The sequence below is a fragment of the Bufo bufo genome, chromosome 1 (assembly GCF_905171765.1).
Source record: "Bufo bufo chromosome 1, aBufBuf1.1, whole genome shotgun sequence".
NCBI lineage: Eukaryota > Metazoa > Chordata > Amphibia > Anura > Bufonidae > Bufo > Bufo bufo.
Genome location: NC_053389.1, coordinates 267,356,559 through 267,377,136, shown reverse-complemented (window position 1 = coordinate 267,377,136; position 20,578 = coordinate 267,356,559).

Sequence of the window (20,578 nt, the reverse complement as noted above, 5' to 3'; positions counted from 1 at the left end):
GCAGCCCTGATCTCTTACAGGGGGATATGATAGTACAATTAACCCCTTCAGGTGCGGCACTTGAGGGGTTAATTGTGCTGATCACGGCCCCCTGTAAGAGATCGGATGCTGCTAGGCAGCAGGGGGCAATCATGTACACAGTTTGTAGTATATTCTAACTAGAAGCGTCCCCATCACCATGGGAACGCCTCTGTGTTAGAATATACTGTCGGAAATGAGGTTTCACAATCTAACTCATATCCGACAGTATATTCTAACATAGGGGCGTTCCCATGGTGATGGGGACGCTTCAAGTTAAAATATACCATCGGATTGGAGAAAACTCAGATCTGATGGTATAAAAGGGACTCCAGACTTTACATTGAAAGTCAATAGGGACGGATCCGTTTGAAATGGCACCATATTGTGTCAACGTCAAACGGATCCGTCCCCATTGACTTGCATTGTAATTCAGGACGGATCCGTTTGGCTCCGCACGGCCAGGCGGACACCAAAACGACTTTTATTTCATGTCCGTGGATCCTCCAAAAATCAAGGAAGACCCACGGACGAAAAAATGGTCACGGATCACGGAAAAACGGGACCCATTTTTGCGGACCGCAAAAAAAATACGTTTGTGTGCAGGAGGCCTAAGGAGGTAGGGAGTGGCAGACAAGAAACAGCTGAGGAGGAGAAGCTACGGATCCCTGAGAGAGACAAAAAGGATAGCAAGGCAAACACAGAAAACAATCACTAAAAAACAACGTGATCTTTAGATATAGAGCGCGCAGCCACCCGCTGCGACTTCCTGACCCCGGGTATAACGGAGTCAGACGTGGCTCTTGATACCCTCGTGACAAGGGATATAAGAAGTCCATGGCTTCCTTTGATGGTTGTTGTCTGGTTCTTTTGACCTGTTCACAGCTTTAATTTCTGATTTGTTGTGGCTTTGTGTGTCAGATTATGTGTGTTTATTGTTTAAATCTGCCTTTGTCCTTGCCTTTTTGTGTTAGTGAGCTTGTCAGTTGCTTGGGTTGATGTCTCGTGTAGGCATGACCTTTACCCTGGCTACGTCAGTTAAAACAGACCAACAGGGTAGAGGTCATAGGATAGTTACTTATGGTTTCTGCTTCAGTGGTTTATCCATTCCAGAGTGGGCATGACTTTTTGGTGGTGCATCTGGTTTGTGCGGATAGTTCTATTTTTCTAACATTTCTTTCAAATTTGGGCTGCCACTAAGGCAGCCAGGTGAGAGCTGTTGGAAGGTACTGCTCAGCGATTGGTAGGTTGGAATCTGGTAGGTTTGTGTTTTGATGTGTCTTATTTGTTTCTCTCTTGCACTGTTGTTTATGTTGCTTTTCTACTTTTTCTTTAGGAGTGTGTCTAGTTTGAATATTGGGCCATTCCTAGGTTTACTGGGGGGCCTTGCATGTAGAGGTACTTTGGCTTGACAGTCAGCTTGGTTTGCCCAGGAGTGAGGTGAGCTTGCACTGGATTGGAGTTTGAGGCTTATTGGGTAGTGGTGTTCTTCCCGAATATTTATTTCATATTAGATTGGACTGTTGACCACCTCAAGGAGGTGGGTATGGACACTTGTAACCTAGATTTGCAGAGGGTATAGAGAAGGCTGTTAAAATTTTATGGGATTTACAGTCACAAGGTATCCTGTCCTCTCACTATGGCAGAAAGGATGGAACCGATTATGGTGATGGTCAGGGCTCATTGGAGGTATGGTGTTCTCCTCTTTTTTTGCAGTAAGTGGGATTGGGATAGTTGGGTTGTTCCACTGGGGCTTTCCCCTGAGAAACAGGTCCAAAGGGATTGGTAGGCAGTACAGTACATTTTTGTCATCTCCGAGTCGGCACGTTGTAGCTGGGGATAATTGTTTTCAGTACTGCATTAGGCCATCCATGGCTTCCTACCTGACAGCTTTCTGAGTATATTTATGCTTGTGATCTTCATGATGTTTAGTGTTTAGCGAATCAAAGTGAAACAAATTGAATTTGATTTAAAAAATACTTTGATTCGCCAGAAATCTAAATTTCCTCACTCTTGGTGGTAACGAATCGTTTTTTGCCTAAATACGTGTTACATAGTGAAATTAAGAAGATTGGGAACAAAACATGACTCATAATGCCTGTCAGCCAGCCAGTCAGCAGATAGCTTATCCCTTGTGATGTTACAGCTCTTTAGAAAGCCTAATCCCTCTCAGTATCTGCCATTTTACTGTGAGCTGAGCATGGAGAGAGATGTGGCAAGTGCTAGGGACAGTGTTTTATTATTATTTATTTTAAAGCGCCATTAATTCCATGGCGCTTTATATAAAGCTGGGGTTACACAGAAATAAAAAACACAGTAAACAAGAAACTATTAAAAGACTGGTACAGAGGGGTAGAGGACCCTGCCAACAAGAGCTTACAATTTATAAGGGAAGGGGAAAACACAGTAGGTGAGGGTATAGGCTGCTCTTGTGGCTGTGTGGTGGCAGCATGCTCATTGCAGAGGGTAGGCTTTCCTGAAAAGGTGGGTTTTCAGGTTACTCTTACAGCTTTGGAAGTTGGGGGAGAGCCTGATGTGTTGGGGTAGTGAGTTCCAGAGTAAGGGATTGGCACATGAGAAATCTTGTAGTCGAATGTGTGAGGAACAAATGAGAGGAACTGAGGAGGAGTGCAGTGTACTCAAGTTGTGTGCAGTAGGTGTTTCTGGGTGATGTAGTGCAATATACACTAACCTGGTACAGCTGACTCTCTGCAAGGGCAGGTATAGGTAGAAATAGTTCGTGACGCCAGTGCCAAGTAAACGGTGGCACGCCGTTTGCGGATGCAGGAATAAATTGAGGAAACATAGTATTAAAACAGCACTCCAACTTTAGTAGTTTTCCAGCAGAGACAATAGTGGAATCGCAGTTCCTTGGCATACAGTCGATTTTGCAATTCGGTCGATGCAGGCAATTCAGTTACAGCAGGGTAATTACAGAGTGTTGAACACAGGACTTGCAGCACAGGAGCTAGCACTCTAATTCTGTCTGATCCTGGAATATAGCATATCTTCACCAAGGCCCATTAACCTAGTTCTGGCTTTATATCCTTGGCTATAGCTTTAATCAGTACCTCCTCTGTCTTTCTGAGTACCTCTTGCTTTCCTGATCTTTGCCTCTGTCTCTCTCAGCTTCTGGAAACTTCCTCAGGCTCTAGAAACTTCTCAGCTGTGGTCTAGACTGACTTCTGCACTCCACACTAGATCAGGTTACACTGACTTTCCCTTCCTTGTCTGGCCCTTATATAAACTAGGGCTCTCTAGCTCCCTCTAATGCCTAAGAGCTGGAATGACACCCCTAGCCGGCCTGTACTTGCAAGTTTCATAGCAACAGGGAAATACATGCATTACATTACATGACATTTTATAAAACTGACATATACCAACTTCCCCATAATTAAGGAGGGACGACAGCACACCAAGTGACCTTTGGTAGTGACGGGTATTACAGTTCCCGTACACTACATACCCCACTGCTTTAAGCTGAGTACGACCTCGTACTCCATCATGGGTCGCCCAACTGGAATCTCTACCTGAAATAGAAAATAGAGACATGCAGGCATACATACATGTAATTCATCTGCATTTACATTTACATCAGGTCCAATTGGCAAAAGTGAAGTGTGGTGACAAGGGGCGTCGTTCTCTTCTCTCAGGATAGTGAATGGAACGGGGGCGCTGACCTGGCACAGCGTAACATTAGAACCAGGATAGTCCATGACAATGAATAAGTCCATGATAAAACAGTAGAAAACGGTATAAAAGTTCTTGGAGGCTCAAATAACAAACATGAGTCCGTACCCAGGTTATTTCTCATTAAATCACAGAGGCTCTCATGCGGTGGAGTCCATCTCTGGGCACAATACTTTTAAAAGAATAAGAATCTCAGAGGCTCAGGTACTTTTGAGTCTGTCTCCGGGCACGGTTCCTTGGTAACTGGTTGCACAATAAAATGGACAGCAAAGACAAGTGCTGTAACACCCCTGATCAACCTGAAAAGGGGGTGAAGGGTAAAAGGTGCAACAAAGGAACAGGCACAACTTGGCGTGGGTAACAAAAGCAGGCAGGAGGTCCTGGAAACAAACGTGGCCTTGCTGACTTTGTGATTTCAGTGGTCAACACCTACCACTGAGCCGTGGACAAACTGGCAGCTGCAACAAAGGACCAGCAACATAGGACTCCTGTCCTGGAAGGGTTAACATCACCTTCTGAAGAAATAAATCAAAGGCCTAGCAGGCTGATCACAGTGGCATATTGTAGCTGCTTGGCTCTGCTGGCAGGTATCTTCTGTAGTATTCCTCTACAGGAGGATGCGCCCACATAACAGTATCAGGGGGCAGCTGCAGGGTAAAGGGGCCCCTAATAGGTATTGGCCCCATAGGCCTAGGGGTGAACCCTCTGGTGGGCCGTGCCGGCTCTGGCATAATCACTGCAGGGTGTGACATGTTTGGCACCGCCGCAGCAAGCGGTCCGGTGCTCTGGGTGCAGCAATTCACGGCAATCGCGGGTCCGGTCTGGGGCACTGACGGAGCGGTGGCAACAGAAGGCGGTTTACGGGTGGTGACAGGCACCCTTACCTCATCCTTCCTCGGCGGTGTCTGGATCCTGGCGGTGTAGGTCTTACGCAACTCCCGCAACTTCTCCTCCAGCCGGACGATCTGCTCACCGATGCTGTCTGTGTCGGAGTCGCTGTTCTCTGCTGGCGCCGCCGGCGCAGGTACAGTCACCGATGACGCAGACTCGGCCTCTTCAGGTTCTGGACTTGCATCTGGTCTCCGTCCCATCCGGATGTTCTCAAAGGTAGCACTAAGTCCTTTTAACTGTTCCAGCTCAGATATTGTCTTCTCCCGACGAGGCAGCTCGGGGGAAGGATAGGGGCTCACCCATTTCTCCAACACGGTTGGCTGCCAGAAGACGTTAGGCCCAATGAAGGAGCTCCGCTCCTGAAAGGCGTGATGGGCCGGCTCTGGAGAGCGTTCCGGTTCTCGCTCGCAGCCAGAGTAGTCTTCTCCTTCTTCTGCCTCCCAATCCTCAGGTCCTCGCTTCGGACGGGTCACAGCAGTCGCATAGGGGCCTCGCAGGCCCTCGGCAGGGGTGTACTCCACTTCCTCTCCCTCGCGGAGGCTGTGCTGGTACGAAGGGAGGTAGTCTCTCTTGACAGACCTTCGATTGACATAGAGGTCTCTGCCAGTCAGATAGTCTTGAATAAACCCGTAGCCACGGGATTTGTCAAACGACAGCACCACTCCCTTTCTCCTTTCCAGGCGGGGTTGGGTGTGCGTATGCTTCTCGTGGATGGTCTTGGTCAATTCCTCATACACGATCTTAGTCTTTATATTCCGCTTGATAGCGGCCTCTCGAATCTCCGCCATCAGGGAAGACCATTTGAACGATGGCTGGAAAAAGTCCCTCCACGAGCCATAGTAGGGCTCGGGTTCTTTCTCCCTGGTGCGGCAGGCGGGTTGCTCCGGTCCCGGAGCGTAGGCCGGTGGAGCCTCTTCTGGCTCTACACCGGTGTCGGTCATCTTTTCAATTACAGGTGCGGACGCTGCAGCAACACTCTGCTCACAATCCAACATGCTCGATCCTACTGAGGAGAGCGATAGGGTCCCGTCAATTAGAGTAGCCAGCTCCTCCCATTGCACTGGGGAGCCGCCCCCCAGGTATTCCAGTATATGGAGGGCGGTGTCCATGCTGGCAGACATGCAAATGTCCAGATAAGCCGTGGCGCCTGCCCTTGACCTTCTTCCCGCTTTTTCCTCGGAAAGGCGCCAATTTTTCCCGCCTTTTCGGGATGAAGGTGACGCAGCAGTAAATTCAGCAAGCTCAGCGGCCATCTTTAGGTACAAACGCTGTCTATTCACTGACAGCAAGCAGGAATGTTTAAAGTCCACAAAACCACACTCCAATGCGGCGATTTTCTTCCTCTGTATAGCGCAATACTGCACAGCGCTTTTTGGAAGTTTTTGGTACACTTTGGGTACGATTTTCAGTCCACAAAGTCCACTTTCATTAAACAGGAAAATTGTCACTTTGGTCACAGGGCAACGGTATAAGGCACAAAGTTCACGCTTCTTGCACTATAAAGCGTGCGAATCCTGTTCGTGGAACGCCAAAAGAGATGTGCAGTGTACTCAAGTTGTGTGCAGTAGGTGTTTCTGGGTGATGTAGTGCAATATACACTAACCTGGTACAGCTGACTCTCTGCAAGGGCAGGTATAGGTAGAAATAGTTCGTGACGCCAGTGCCAAGTAAACGGTGGCACGCCGTTTGCGGATGCAGGAATAAATTGAGGAAACGTAGTATTAAAACAGCACTCCAACTTTAGTAGTTTTCCAGCAGAGACAATAGTGGAATCGCAGTTCCTTGGCATACAGTCGATTTTGCAATTCGGTCGATGCAGGCAATTCAGTTACAGCAGGGTAATTACAGAGTGTTGAACACAGGACTTGCAGCACAGGAGCTAGCACTCTAATTCTGTCTGATCCTGGAATATAGCATATCTTCACCAAGGCCCATTAACCTAGTTCTGGCTTTATATCCTTGGCTATAGCTTTAATCAGTACCTCCTCTGTCTTTCTGAGTACCTCTTGCTTTCCTGATCTTTGCCTCTGTCTCTCTCAGCTTCTGGAAACTTCCTCAGGCTCTAGAAACTTCTCAGCTGTGGTCTAGACTGACTTCTGCACTCCACACTAGATCAGGTTACACTGACTTTCCCTTCCTTGTCTGGCCCTTATATAAACTAGGGCTCCCTAGCTCCCTCTAATGCCTAAGAGCTGGAATGACACCCCTAGCCGGCCTGTACTTGCAAGTTTCATAGCAACAGGGAAATACATGCATTACATTACATGACATTTTATAAAACTGACATATACCAACTTCCCCATAATTAAGGAGGGACGACAGCACACCAAGTGACCTTTGGTAGTGACGGGTATTACAGTTCCCGTACACTACAGGAGGTCCTGTGAGGATTTGAGATTGTGTATGGGGATGTATCGAGAAAGCAGGTCAGAGATGTAAAGAGAGGATAGGTTGTGGATGGCCTCATATGTAGTTGTAAGTATTTTAAACTGAATTTTCTGGGCAATGGGGAGCCAGTGAAGAGATTGGCAGAGGGGGGAAGCAGAGGAGAAATGAGGGGAGAGGTGGATTAACCTCACTTTCTGCAGGTATTAAACGTGTCTTGGCATGAGGCCCGATTACCACCATCAATGTCTGAAGCTATCATCTCTTTGGTTTTAAAAAAAGGCAAGAATGAACTGGAGATGGGGTCATACAGACCCATCTCCTTACTTAACACTGCCTATAAAATCGGTGCTAAATTGCTCGCCAATAGACTCAAGAGTAGAGTTGAGCGAACACCTGGATGTTCGGGTTCGAGAAGTTCGGCCGAACTTCCCGGAAATGTTCGGGTTCGGGATCCGAACCCGATCCGAACTTCGTCCCGAACCCCATTGAAGTCAATGGGGACCCGAACTTTTGGGCACTAAAAAGGCTGTAAAACAGCCCAGGAAAGAGCTAGAGGGCTGCAAAAGGCAGCAACATGTAGGTAAATCCCCTGCAAACAAATGTGGATAGGGAAATGAATTAAAATTAAAATTAAAAAAATAAAAATGAACCAATATCAATTAGACAGAGGTCCCATAGCTGAGAATCTGGCTTCACGTCAGCAGAGAATCAGTCTCTTCATGCCATAGCAAAGAATCTGGCTTCATGTCAGCAGAGAATCAGTCTCTTCATGCCATAGCAGAGAATCTGGCTTCATGTCAGCGCAGAATCAGTCTTCATGTCATAGCAGAGAATCAGGCTTCACGTCACCCACCACTGGAACAGGCCACTGTCACACATTTAGGCCCCGGCACCCAGACAGAGGAGAGCGGTCCCGTAACAGAGAATCTGGCCTTATGTCAGCGCAGAATCTGTATTCATGTCATAGCAGAGAATCAGGCATCACGTCACCCACCACTGGAACAGGCCACTGTCACACATTTAGGCCCAGGCACCCAGGCAGAGGAGAGAGGTCCCGTAACAGAGAATCTGGCCTTATGTCAGCGCAGAATCTGTCTTCATGTCATAGCAGAGAATCAGGCTTCACGTCACCCACCACTGGAACAGGCCACTGTCACACATTTAGGCCCCGGCACCCAGACAGAGGAGAGCGGTCCCGTAACAGAGAATCTGGCCTTATGTCAGCGCAGAATCTGTATTCATGTCATAGCAGAGAATCAGGCTTCACGTCACCCACCACTGGAACAGGCCACTGTCACACATTTAGGCCCAGGCACCCAGGCAGAGGAGAGAGGTCCCGTAACTGAGAATCTGTCTTCATGTCATAGCAGAGAATCAGGCATCACGTCACCCACCACTGGAACAGGCCACTGTCACACATTTAGGCCCAGGCACCCAGGCAGAGGAGAGAGGTCCCGTAACAGAGAATCTGGCCTTATGTCAGCGCAGAATCTGTATTCATGTCATAGCAGAGAATCAGGCTTCACGTCACCCACCACTGGAACAGGCCACTGTCACACATTTAGGCCCAGGCACCCAGGCAGAGGAGAGAGGTCCCGTAACTGAGAATCTGGCCTTATGTCAGCGCAGAATCTGTCTTCATGTCATAGCAGAGAATCAGGCACCCAGGCAGAGGAGAGCGGTCCCGTAACAGAGAATCTGGCCTTATGTCAGCGCAGAATCTGTATTCATGTCATAGCAGAGAATCAGGCTTCACGTCACCCACCACTGGAACAGGCCACTGTCACACATTTAGGCCCCGGCACCCAGACAGAGGAGAGGTTCATTCAACTTTGGGTTGCCCCGCAATATAATGGTAAAATGAAATTAAAAATAGTATTGAATGAGGAAGTGCCCTGGAGTAGAATAATATATTGTTAAGGGGAGGTAGTTAATATCTAATCTGCACAAGGGATGGACAGGTCCTGTGGGATCCATGCCTGGTTCATTTTTATGAACGTCAGCTTGTCCACATTGGCTGTAGACAGGCGGCTGCGTTTGTCTGTAATGACGCCCCCTGCCGTGCTGAATACACGTTCAGACAAAACGCTGGCCGCCGGGCAGGCCAGCACCTCCAAGGCATAAAAGGCTAGCTCTGGCCACGTGGACAATTTGGAGACCCAGAAGTTGAATGGGGCCGAACCATCAGTCAGTACGTGGAGGGGTGTGCACAGGTACTGTTCCACCATGTTAGTGAAATGTTGCCTCCTGCTAACACGTTCCGTATCAGGTGGTGGTGCACTTAGCTGTGGCGTGTTGACAAAACTTTTCCACATCTCTGCCATGCTAACCCTGCCCTCAGAGGAGCTGGGCGTGACACAGCTGCGTTGGCGACCTCTTGCTCCTCCTCTGCCTTCGCCTTGGGCTTCCACTTGTTCCCCTGTGACATTTGGGAATGCTCTCAGTAGCGCGTCTACCAACGTGCGCTTGTACTCGCGCATCTTCCTGTCACGCTCCAGTGTAGGAAGTGAGGTGGGCACATTGTCTTTGTACCGGGGATCCAGCAGGGTGGCAACCCAGTAGTCCGCACACGTTAAAATGTGGGCAACTCTGCTGTCGTTGCACAGGCACTGCAGCATGTAGTCGCTCATGTGTGCCAGGCTGCCCAGAGGTAAGGACAAGCTGTCCTCTGTGGGAGGCGTATCGTCATCGTCCTGTGTTTCCCCCCAGCCACGCACCAGTGATGGGCCCGAGCTGCTTTGGGTGCCACCCCGCTGTGAACATGCTTCATCCTCATCCTCCTCCTCCTCATCCTCGTCCTCCTCGTCCTCCAGTAGTGGGCCCTGTCTGGCCACATTTGTACCTGGCCTCTGGTGTTGCAAAAAACCTCCCTCTGAGTCACTTCGAAGAGACTGGCCTGAAAGTGCTAAAAATGACCCCTCTTCCTCCTCTTCCTCCTGGACCACCTCCTCTTCCATCATCGCCCTAAGTGTTTTCTCAAGGAGACATAGAAGTGGTATTGTAACGCTGATAACGGCGTCATCGCCACTGGCCATGTTGGTGGAGTACTCGAAACAGCGCCACAGGGCACACAGGTCTCGCATGGAGGCCCAGTCATTGGTGGTGAAGTGGGTCTGATCCACAGTGCGACTGACCCGTGCGTGCTGCAGCTGAAACTCCACTATGGCCTGCTGCTGCTGCTGCTCGTACAGTCTGTCCAGCATATGCAAGGTGGAGTTCCACCTGGTGGGCACGTCGCATATGAGGCGGTGAGCGGGAAGGCCGAAGTTACGCTGTAGCGCAGACAGGCAAGCAGCGGCAGGGTGTGAACGCCGGAAGCGCGAACAGACGGCCCACACTTTATGCAGCAGCTCTGACATGTCGGGGTAGTTGCGAATGAACTTCTGCACCACCAAATTCAGCACATGCGCCAGGCAAGGGATGTGCGTCAAACCGGCTAGTCCCAGAGCTGCAACGAGATTTCGCCCATTATCGCACACCACCAGGCCGGGCTTGAGGCTCACCGGCAGCAACCACTCGTCGGTCTGTTGTTCTATACCCCGCCACAACTCCTGTGCGGTGTGGGGCCTGTCCCCCAAACATATGAGTTTCAGAATGGCCTGCTGACGTTTACCCCGTGCTGTGCTGAAGTTGGTGGTGAAGGTGTGTGGCTGACTGGATGAGCAGGTGGAAGAAGAGGAGGAGGAAGCTGAGTAGGAGGAGAAGGAGACAGGAGGCAAAGAATGTTGCCCTGTGATCCTTGGCGGCGGAAGGACGTGCGCCAAATAGCTCTCCGCCTGGGGCCCAGCCGCCACTACATTTACCCAGTGTGCAGTTAGGGAGATATAGCATCCCTGGCCGTGCTTACTGGTCCACGTATCTGTGGTTAGGTGGACCTTGCCACAGATGGCGTTGCGCAGTGCACACTTGATTTTATCGGACACTTGTTTGTGCAGGGAAGGCACGGCTCTCTTGGAGAAGTAGTGGCGGCTGGGAACAACATACTGTGGGACAGCAAGTGACATGAGCTGTTTGAAGCTGTGTGTGTCCACCAGCCTAAATGACAGCATTTCATAGGCCAGTAGTTTAGAAATGCTGGCATTCAGGGCCAGGGATCGAGGGTGGCTAGGTGAGAATTTACGCTTTCTCTCAAATGTTTGTGAGATGGAGAGCTGAACGCTGCCGTGTGACATGGTTGAGATGCTTGGTGACGCAGGTGGTTGTGTTGGTGGTACATCCCATGTTTGCTGGGCGGCAGGTGCCAACGTTCCTCCAGAGGCGGAGGAAGAGGCCGAGGCGGCGGCAGCAGCAGCAGAAGAGGCCGAGGCGGCGGCAGCAGCAGCAGAAGAGGCCGAGGCGGCAGCAGCAGCAGAAGAGGCCGAGGCGGCAGCAGCAGAAGAGGTAGCAGGGGGAGCCTGAGTGACTTTATTGTTTTTAAGGTGTTTACTCCACTGCAGTTCATGCTTTGCATGCAGGTGCCTGGTCATGCAGGTTGTGCTAAGGTTCAGAACGTTAATGCCTCGCTTCAGGCTCTGATGGCACAGCGTGCAAACCACTTGGGTCTTGTCGTCAGCACATTGTTTGAAGAAGTGCCATGCCAGGGAACTTCTTGAAGCTGCCTTTGGGGTGCTCGGTCCCAGATGGCGGCGGTCAGTAGCAGGCGGAGTCTCTTGGCGGCGGGTGTTCTGATTTTGCCCACTGCTCCCTCTTTTGCTACGCTGTTGGCTCGGTCTCACCACTGCCTCTTCCTCCGAACTGTGAAAGTCAGTGGCACAACCTTCATTCCATGTGGGGTCTAGGACCTCATCGTCCCCTGCATCGTCTTCCACCCAGTCTTGATCCCTGACCTCCTGTTCAGTCTGCACACTGCAGAAAGACGCAGCAGTTGGCACCTGTGTTTCGTCATCATCAGAGACGTGCTGAGGTGGTATTCCCATGTCCTCATCATCAGGAAAAATAAGTGGTTGTGCGTTAGTGCATTCTATCTCTTCCACCCCTGGGGAAGGGCTAGGTGGATGCACTTGGGAAACCCTGGCAGCAGAGTCTTCAAACAGCATAAGAGACTGCTGCATAACTTGAGGCTCAGACAGTTTCCCTGATATGCATGGGGGTGATGTGACAGACCGATGGGCTTGGTTTGCATGCGCCATCTGTGCGCTTTCTGCAGAAGACTGGGTGGGAGATAATGTGAACGTGCTGGATCCACTGTCGGCCACCCAATTGACTAATGCCTGTACCTGCTCAGGCCTTACCATCCTTAGAACGGCATTGGGCCCCACCAAATATCGCTGTAAATTCTGCTGGCTACTGGGACCTGAGGTAGTTGGTTCACTAGGACGTGTGGCTGTGGCAGAACGGCCACGTCCTCTCCCAGCACCAGAGGGTCCACTAACACCACCACGACCATGTCCACGTCCGCGTCCCTTATTAGATGTTTTCCTCATTGTTCCCGTTCACCACAATTTTGAGAATGGCAAATTTGGGAATGCTTTTTCAACCCAGAACAAAAAGTCTGCTTTTACGGTGACTACAAATAACTTGACCAGCTAAAACTGTGCAGATTTGGTTGAATAGAGATGTGAGACCTGTTTTTTTTTGCGCTGTGTGACAGTTATAGGTTTAATCACAGAATGACACTTCTATCAGCACGCTAGCGTGTGTCTTAGGTTTTTCTGAATGACACTATCAATAACTTCAATGTAAGATTTTCTTTTTGGGATAGATTTCAAGTAGGCCTGAAATACCACAAACTAGTTATTTTCAGAATGGCAAATTTGGGAATGCTTTTTCAACCCAGAACAAAAAGTCTGCTTTGACGGTCACTACAAATTACTTGACCATCTAAAACTGTGCAGATTTGGTTGAATAGAGATGTGAAACCTGTTTTTTTTTGCGCTGTGTGACAGTTATAGGTTTAATCACAGAATGACACTTCTATCAGCACGCTAGCGTGTGTCTTAGGTTTTTCTGAATGACACTATCAATAACTTCAATGTAAGATTTTCTTTTTGGGATAGATTTCAAGTAGGCCTGAAATACCACAAACTAGTTATTTTCAGAATGGCAAATTTGGGAATGCTTTTTCAACCCAGAACAAAAAGTCTGCTTTGACGGTCACTACAAATAACTTGACCAGCTAAAACTGTGCAGATTTGGTTAAATAGAGATGTGAGACCTGTTTTTTTTTGTGCTGTCTGACAGTTATAGGTTTAATCACAGAATGACACTTCTATCAGCACGCTAGCGTGTGTCTTAGGTTTTTCTGAATGACACTATCAATAACTTCAATGTAAGATTTTCTTTTTGGGATAGATTTCAAGTAGGCCTGAAATACCACAAACTAGTTATTTTCAGAATGGCAAATTTGGGAATGCTTTTTCAACCCAGAACAAAAAGTCTGCTTTGACGGTCACTACAAATAACTTGACCAGCTAAAACTGTGCAGATTTGGTTAAATAGAGATGTGAGACCTGTTTTTTTTTGTGCTGTGTGACAGTTATAGGTTTAATCACAGAATGACACTTCTATCAGCACGCTAGCGTGTGTCTTAGGTTTTTCTGAATGACACTATCAATAACTTCAATGTAAGATTTTCTTTTTGGGATAGATTTCAAGTAGGCCTCAAATACCACAAACTAGTTATTTTCAGAATGGCAAATTTTGGAATGCTTTTTCAACCCAGAACAAAAAGTCTGCTTTTACGGTCACGACAAATAACTTGACCAGCTAAAACTGTGCAGATTTGGTTGAATAGAAATGTCAGGTCTATTTTTTAGGCGCTGTGTGACAGGCTCAACTTGGTAATATATGGCCAAAAAATAACCACACTGTTGATGGTTAAATGCACTTGGGTGACACAGGCTCAGCCTGCAGCTGATGTAGTATATGGCCAAAAAATAATCAGACTGTTGATGGTTAAATGCACTTGGGTGAAACAGGCTCAGCCTGCAGCTGATGTAGTATATGGCCAAAAAATAACCAGACTGTTGATGGTTAAATGCACTTCGGTGACACAGGCTCAGCCTGCAGCTGATGTAGGATATAGCACAAAATAACCACACTATCGATGGTTAAATACACTTGGTGATAGCTCGTGCTGGCGCACCACAAGTCACAAAGGGGCCGCCGATCACCCCAGAAAAAAAGTGATCTAAAAACGCTCTGGGCAGCCTCAAAAAAGTGAGCAAGTCAATAATAGCACTTCAATGATCCACAGCTGCAGATCGATCACAGAATTAAGTCTTTTGGAGGAGTTAATCTGCCTAATCTCGCCCTAACGTCGCAGCTGCAACCTCTCCCTATGCTTGAATCAGCAGAGTGACGTGCAGCGCTATGTGACCCAAGCTTATATAGAGGCTGGGTCACATGCTGGACTGGCCAATCACAGCCATACCAATAGTAGGCAAGGCTGTGATGGCCTCTTGGGGCAAGTAGTATGACGCTTGTTGATTGGCTGCTTTGCAGCCTTTCAAAAAGCGCCAAGAAAGCGCCGAACACCGAACCCGAACCCGGACTTTTACGAAAATGTTCGGGTTCGGGTCCGTGTCACGGACACCCCAAAATTCGGTACGAACCCGAACTATACAGTTCGGGTTCGCTCATCCCTACTCAAGAGGGTAATAGCTAAGATAATATATCAAACAGGATTCATACCAACGCGCTCAGCCCAGACTAACATCCGGAGAACATTAATGAATATCTACCTGGGAGAGGGAGAGGACCGCTCCATCCTGTCTTTAGATGCCTCCAAGGCCTTTGACAGGGTGGAGTGGAACTTCTTGTGGGAAGTATTGCGCAGGATGAACTTTGGCCCTAATTTTGTCCAGTGGGTTAAATTGCTGTATGAATCCCCCAGGGCAAGGATAAATGTAAATGGCTCTGTGTTGGACCCCTTTGAACTACAGCGGGGCACTAGACAAGGCTGTCCCCTATCCCCTCTCTTATTCGCCATTTTCTTAGAGCCTCTGGCATGTCGAGTAAGACAGGATATACATATTTTTGGGTTTGGCGGCCAGGATCTGTAAGACAAAATCAGCTTGTACGCAGATGATTTCCTCATATTCTTAAGGGATGGATATTTGGCCTTGCCCCGTGTTATGAAGATAATAAATGAATTTGGATCTTTTTCTGGATACAAAGTGAATTGGCAGAAATCAGCCTTATTACCGTTAAATAAGATCCCCCCAGCTGAAGTGGCGGTCGTTAGATGTCTAATGCTAACAGATTCACTAGAATATCTGGGGGTTCGGATTAGTCCCCTGGTGAGAGATTATACCAAACTGAATATTATCCCACTGATAGATAAAACTAAACATAAAGTACGTGTCTGGCAAAAGCTGATGCTGGGTCAGGCAGACAGGATTGCTTTAATTAAAATGGTGCTTCTCCCACAGATATTATATCAAATGGCTTCATGTCCGATCTGGATTGAGGACGCAAATTTTAAAGCTCTGGAGAGACTGCTTAATGAATTAATCTGGGGCAGAAAAAGAGCACGTATCAAACAGAATTACCTTTGGCTAGCAGAGGAGAATGGGGGGTTATCTGTCCCTTACTTGCGGGGCTATTACTTGGCCTCCCAAATACAGTGGTATCTCTCTGCCTCCCTTAAGACGTACCCTCAACTTATTCGAAAATATAGAGGACCCCAGCGGGATATATTTAGTATTCTGGAAACTGGTTACATGGGAGAGGAGGGGAAAAAATTTATTATTTTACACTCTATGCAGTCTGTTTGGAATGCACTTAAAGTTATTTTGGGAATTATGCATGGATTTAGATTTACCCCTCTATGGTATAATACACACTTTGGTGAATTTAATAAGATTGACGATATTGAATTTTGGGTAAGGAAGGGAATAATTAGGGTTCATCAAATGATATATAATGGTGATATTAGGACGTTTGTGGATATATTTAGGCACAGAGATATTAAACCACTAAATAAGTATAAATATTTTCAGATTAAACACGCCTTCACGTGCACTAAAGATAAAAAGGTTTTCAAGATTAAATCATGCGATTTTATGGACTGGTGTTTTAACTCCTATCAGAACATCAGGTCCATTGGAAATGGGTAAAATTAATAAGTTCAGAAGCGAAGTGAAATGGAGCCAAGATATTGGGAGCAACAAAATAATAAGATGGGAATTAATCTATAGAAACATGCGGAAGACCTCTATATCTGGGAATCACAGGTTAATTCAGTTCAGGATATGACATCACTTATATTATACGCCCCTCTCTCTTTCTCGGTTTTATACTAATGTATCAGACGAATCTCGTAGGTGTCAAACTCATCGAGCGGGTTTTATACACCTTATCTGGGCATGCCCTCTGATCCAGAGTTTCTGGACCAATGTCTTTTCTGAGCTCCGAAGGTGCTCTGCATTTAATTACGATGTAGATATCACTATTGCTGTATTAGGGGCTTCCTTATTGGATGGGCAGGGACAAAAAAATATGTTCTGGATGAAGTCACTGATGCTGGCCAGGGTAGTGTAATGACCGGCGTCACGCACAGGGAGGGAAAAGGGAAAGCCCTGCCCAAGGGAGAGGGTAAGGTGGTGACCCCTGACTCACCTTGCGGCTGGCACCTGACTGCCCTGACGTCCCTAGACGGGTTCCTCACCCGTGCGGCGATCACGTGCTTAAACCCTGGCTTTCCCTAAAATGAGCCCTAGATAGTGAACGGGCCGGTGGGATCGCTAGTCCGCACCACTGACACTAAGAGGGAAACACCAGGGAGAGGACAGACAATACAGACAAACACATACACCCAGGTGGGCAACCACAGCAGACCACAAAGGTCCAACAGGGATCCGGAGGGTAGCGTTCTGGACCAACAACCAGAGAACGCAGCAACACAGCTCCAGAGGGTCAGAATAGATGTCCAGGCAGGAAGCTCTATATCTGGCAACCAGAGAAGTGTGAGAGGGGAATATAAGGAGGTTGGGAGTGCTGGACAAGGAACAGCTGAGGAGAAGGAGCTACGGATCCCTGAGTGAGCCAAAAGGGTTTGCAAAGCAAACCCAGAAAGCTACCATAAGGAAACAGCCCTATCTTACATAGAGCGCGCAGCCAACCGCTGCGACTTCCTGACCCCGGGTATAACGGAGTCAGGCGTGGGTCTTGACACCCTCGTGACAGTACCCCCCTCTCTACGAGGGGCCTCCGGACACTCAGGACCAGGTCTCTCAGGATGAGAGGCATGAAAAACCCGAACTAGCCTGTCGGCGTTTACCTCAGACGCAGGAACCCACATTCTTTCCTCGGGACCGTAACCTCTCCAATGCACCAGATATTGAAGAGAGCGGCGGACCCGACGAGAATTAACAATTTTGGATATCTGAAATTCTAGATTACCATCCACGACAACAGGAGGGGGTGGCAGCGGTGACGGTTCTAGAGGTGGAACATATTTTTTGAGTAACGACTTATGAAAGACATTATGGATTTTAAAAGTCTGAGGTAACTCCAGGCGAAAAGCCACGGGGTTGATGATGGCTACAATTTTGTAAGGACCAATAAACCTAGGACCCAGTTTCCAAGAGGGAACCTTCAATTTAATATTCCTAGTAGACAACCACACATAGTCATTCACTCCTAGGTCCGGACCTGACGACCGTCTCTTATCAGCCATGCATTTGTATTTATGATGATAAAAAGAAAAAGAAAACAAAACGAGCGGCACTCACCGTTGATAGGCAGGTTACTTTATTCCATGGCAGGAGGGGGGTGCAAGGGTTGCAGATACAGCAGCAAATAAGCAACAGCCGTTTCGCGCGTGTATGCGCTTCTTCTGGAAAGCCAGAAGAAGCGCATACACGCGCGAAACGGCTGTTGCTTATTTGCTGCTGTATCTGCAACCCTTGCACCCCCCTCCTGCCATGGAATAAAGTAACCTGCCTATCAACGGTGAGTGCCGCTCGTTTTGTTTTCTTTTTATCACATATGCTCACTGCAGCTACAAGCTGAGCACCTCCGTGAGGCACCACTCCTCGGCAGTCGCATCCTGACAATTTTAGGTTTGGTGTAGTGCCACTGGTTATCTGCTCTACATTTTACATGCATTTGTATTTACCTCCCATATTTTTCAAGTTAGCTTGCACCTTCTGCCATACCGATGAAAGAGATGACGAAAACCGTTCCTCTTCGGGAACTCCAGAAGACCCCCCCTCTTTGAAAGTACAGAATTGGGGATGAAAACCATATGCACCAAGAAATGGTGACTTGCCAGTGGATTCCTGACGACGATTATTTATGGCAAACTCAGCTAACGGTAAATATGATGACCACAACTCTTGGTTTTCAGACACAAAACATCTTAGATATGTCTCCAGGTTTTGGTTGGTAGGCTCAGTCTGTCCATTCGACTGAGGATGGAAAGCTGAGGAAAAGGACAAGTGTACCCCCAAATGGGAACAAAAAGCTTTCCAAAATTTAGAAATAAACTGGGTACCCCGATCCGAAACAACATCGGAGGGGACCCCATGAAGCTTCACGATTTCACTGACGAATACCTGACCATTTTGCTAAACCTGTCCACTACTACCAAAATAACTGTTTTACCCGCAGACAAAGGTAAGTCAGTGATAAAATCCATTGACAGATGTGTCCATGGTCTATTGGGAATGACGAGTGGTAATAGAGGCCCTGCAGGACGTGTATGTAAAACTTTTGCGCGCGCACAGGTAGAACAAGAAGACACAAAATCCAATACATCCTGACGCAACCTTGGCCACCAAAAACGACGAGATAATAGCTCCAAGGTTGCTTTACTACCCGGGTGCCCAGCAAGTGCCGAATTATGATGTTCCTTCAATAATTCGAAACGTAGGTTCAACGGTACAAACAATTTCTCTGAGGGGCAAGAGACCGGGGCGTCCCCCTGGGCCTCTAACACCTTCCCCTCCAGAACAGAGTGTACCGCAGAAACAACCACTCCTCTTTGAAGAATGGGCACCGGATCACTCACATTACCCCCTCCAGGGAAACAACGAGATAGTGCATCAGCCTTGGTATTCTTTGCCCCAGGACGATAGGTAATCACAAAGTTAAACCTGGTAAAAAATAGCGACCATCTAGCCTGTCTAGGGGTGAGACGCTTAGCTGATTCGAGGTACAGAAGATTTTTGTGGTCCATGATCACAGTGACGGGGTGGACTGCCCCCTCTAAAAAGTGACGCCACTCCTCAAACGCAAGTTTAATAGCTAATAGTTCCCTATTGCCAATATCGTAGTTCTTTTCTGCTGCAGATAGTTTTTTAGAAAAGAAAGCACAAGGACGCCATTTGCCAGGAGACGGACCCTGAGACAGCACCGCCCCCACTCCCACCTCTGACGCATCGACTTCAACAATAAAAAGCTGAGAGACATCAGGATGGACTAGTACAGGTGCTGAGGTAAACCTCTCTTTTAGACAGGAAAAAGCAACTTTAGCGGCGTCAGACCATTTAGAAAAATCAGTCCCCTTCCTAGTCATGTCAGTAAGGGGTTTTACAATAAGTGAATAATTTTTGATGAATTTCCTATAGAAATTTGCGAAGCCCAAGAACCGTTGTAGTGCTTTGAGGTTCTCAGGAAGATCCCAATCTAAAATTGCCTGGACCTTCCTAGGATCCATACGGAAACCTTAAGCAGATAAAAAATAACCTAGGAATTGTATCTCCTGAACGGCGAAGACACATTTTTCAATTTTAGCATATAATTTATTCGTCCGAAGGACCTGCAGTACTTGTCTGACATGCACCTCATGTGTTCTCAGATCAGACGAATAAATTAAAATATCATCTAGGTATATTACCACAAACCTGCCGATTAGATGACTAAAAATGTCAATAACGAAATGTTGAAAGACGGCAGGAGCATTGGTCAGACCGAAAGGCATAACTAGATTTTCATAATGCCCCTCAGGGGTGTTAAAAGCTGTCTTCCACTCATCCCCTTCCTTAATACCAATCAGATTGTAGGCCCCCCTAAGATCAAGTTTGGAGAACCACCTAGCACCCGCAATCTGGTTAAACAGGTCAGGAATGAGAGGAAGAGGGTATGGGTCTCGGATGGTTATCCGATTTAATTTGCGAAAATCTAGGCAAGGACGCAGGCCCCCATCTTTCTTTTTAATGAAGAAAAACCCTGCAGCCACGGGTGAAGAAGAGGGTCTGATGTGTCCCTTAGCCAAGCTCTCGGAGATATAATCTTTCATGGCTTGTCTCTCTGGACCTGAAAGATTATATAACCTGGTCTTGGGTAATTTTGCGCCGGGAATAAGGTTAACCGGGCAATCATAAGGACGATGAGGTGGTAACTTCTGACAACACTTTTCAGAAAAAACGTCCTCAAAATCCGAAATAAATGTAGGTAGGGTAGTTATGGAGGCGACTAAGCAATTGCTATTTAAGCAATTTTCTCTGCACTGCTCACTCCACTCCAATATCTCCCTGGCCTGCCAATCCACCAATGGATTGTGCGCTACCAACCAGGGAAGACCCAGCACTACCGGAGTGGGAAGCCCCTCCAGAACATAACATGAAAGCATCTCGTTATGGTGGTCCCCTACCCGAAGGTGTAAATTATGAACAATGTGGTTGAGGTTTCTCTGAGACAGAGG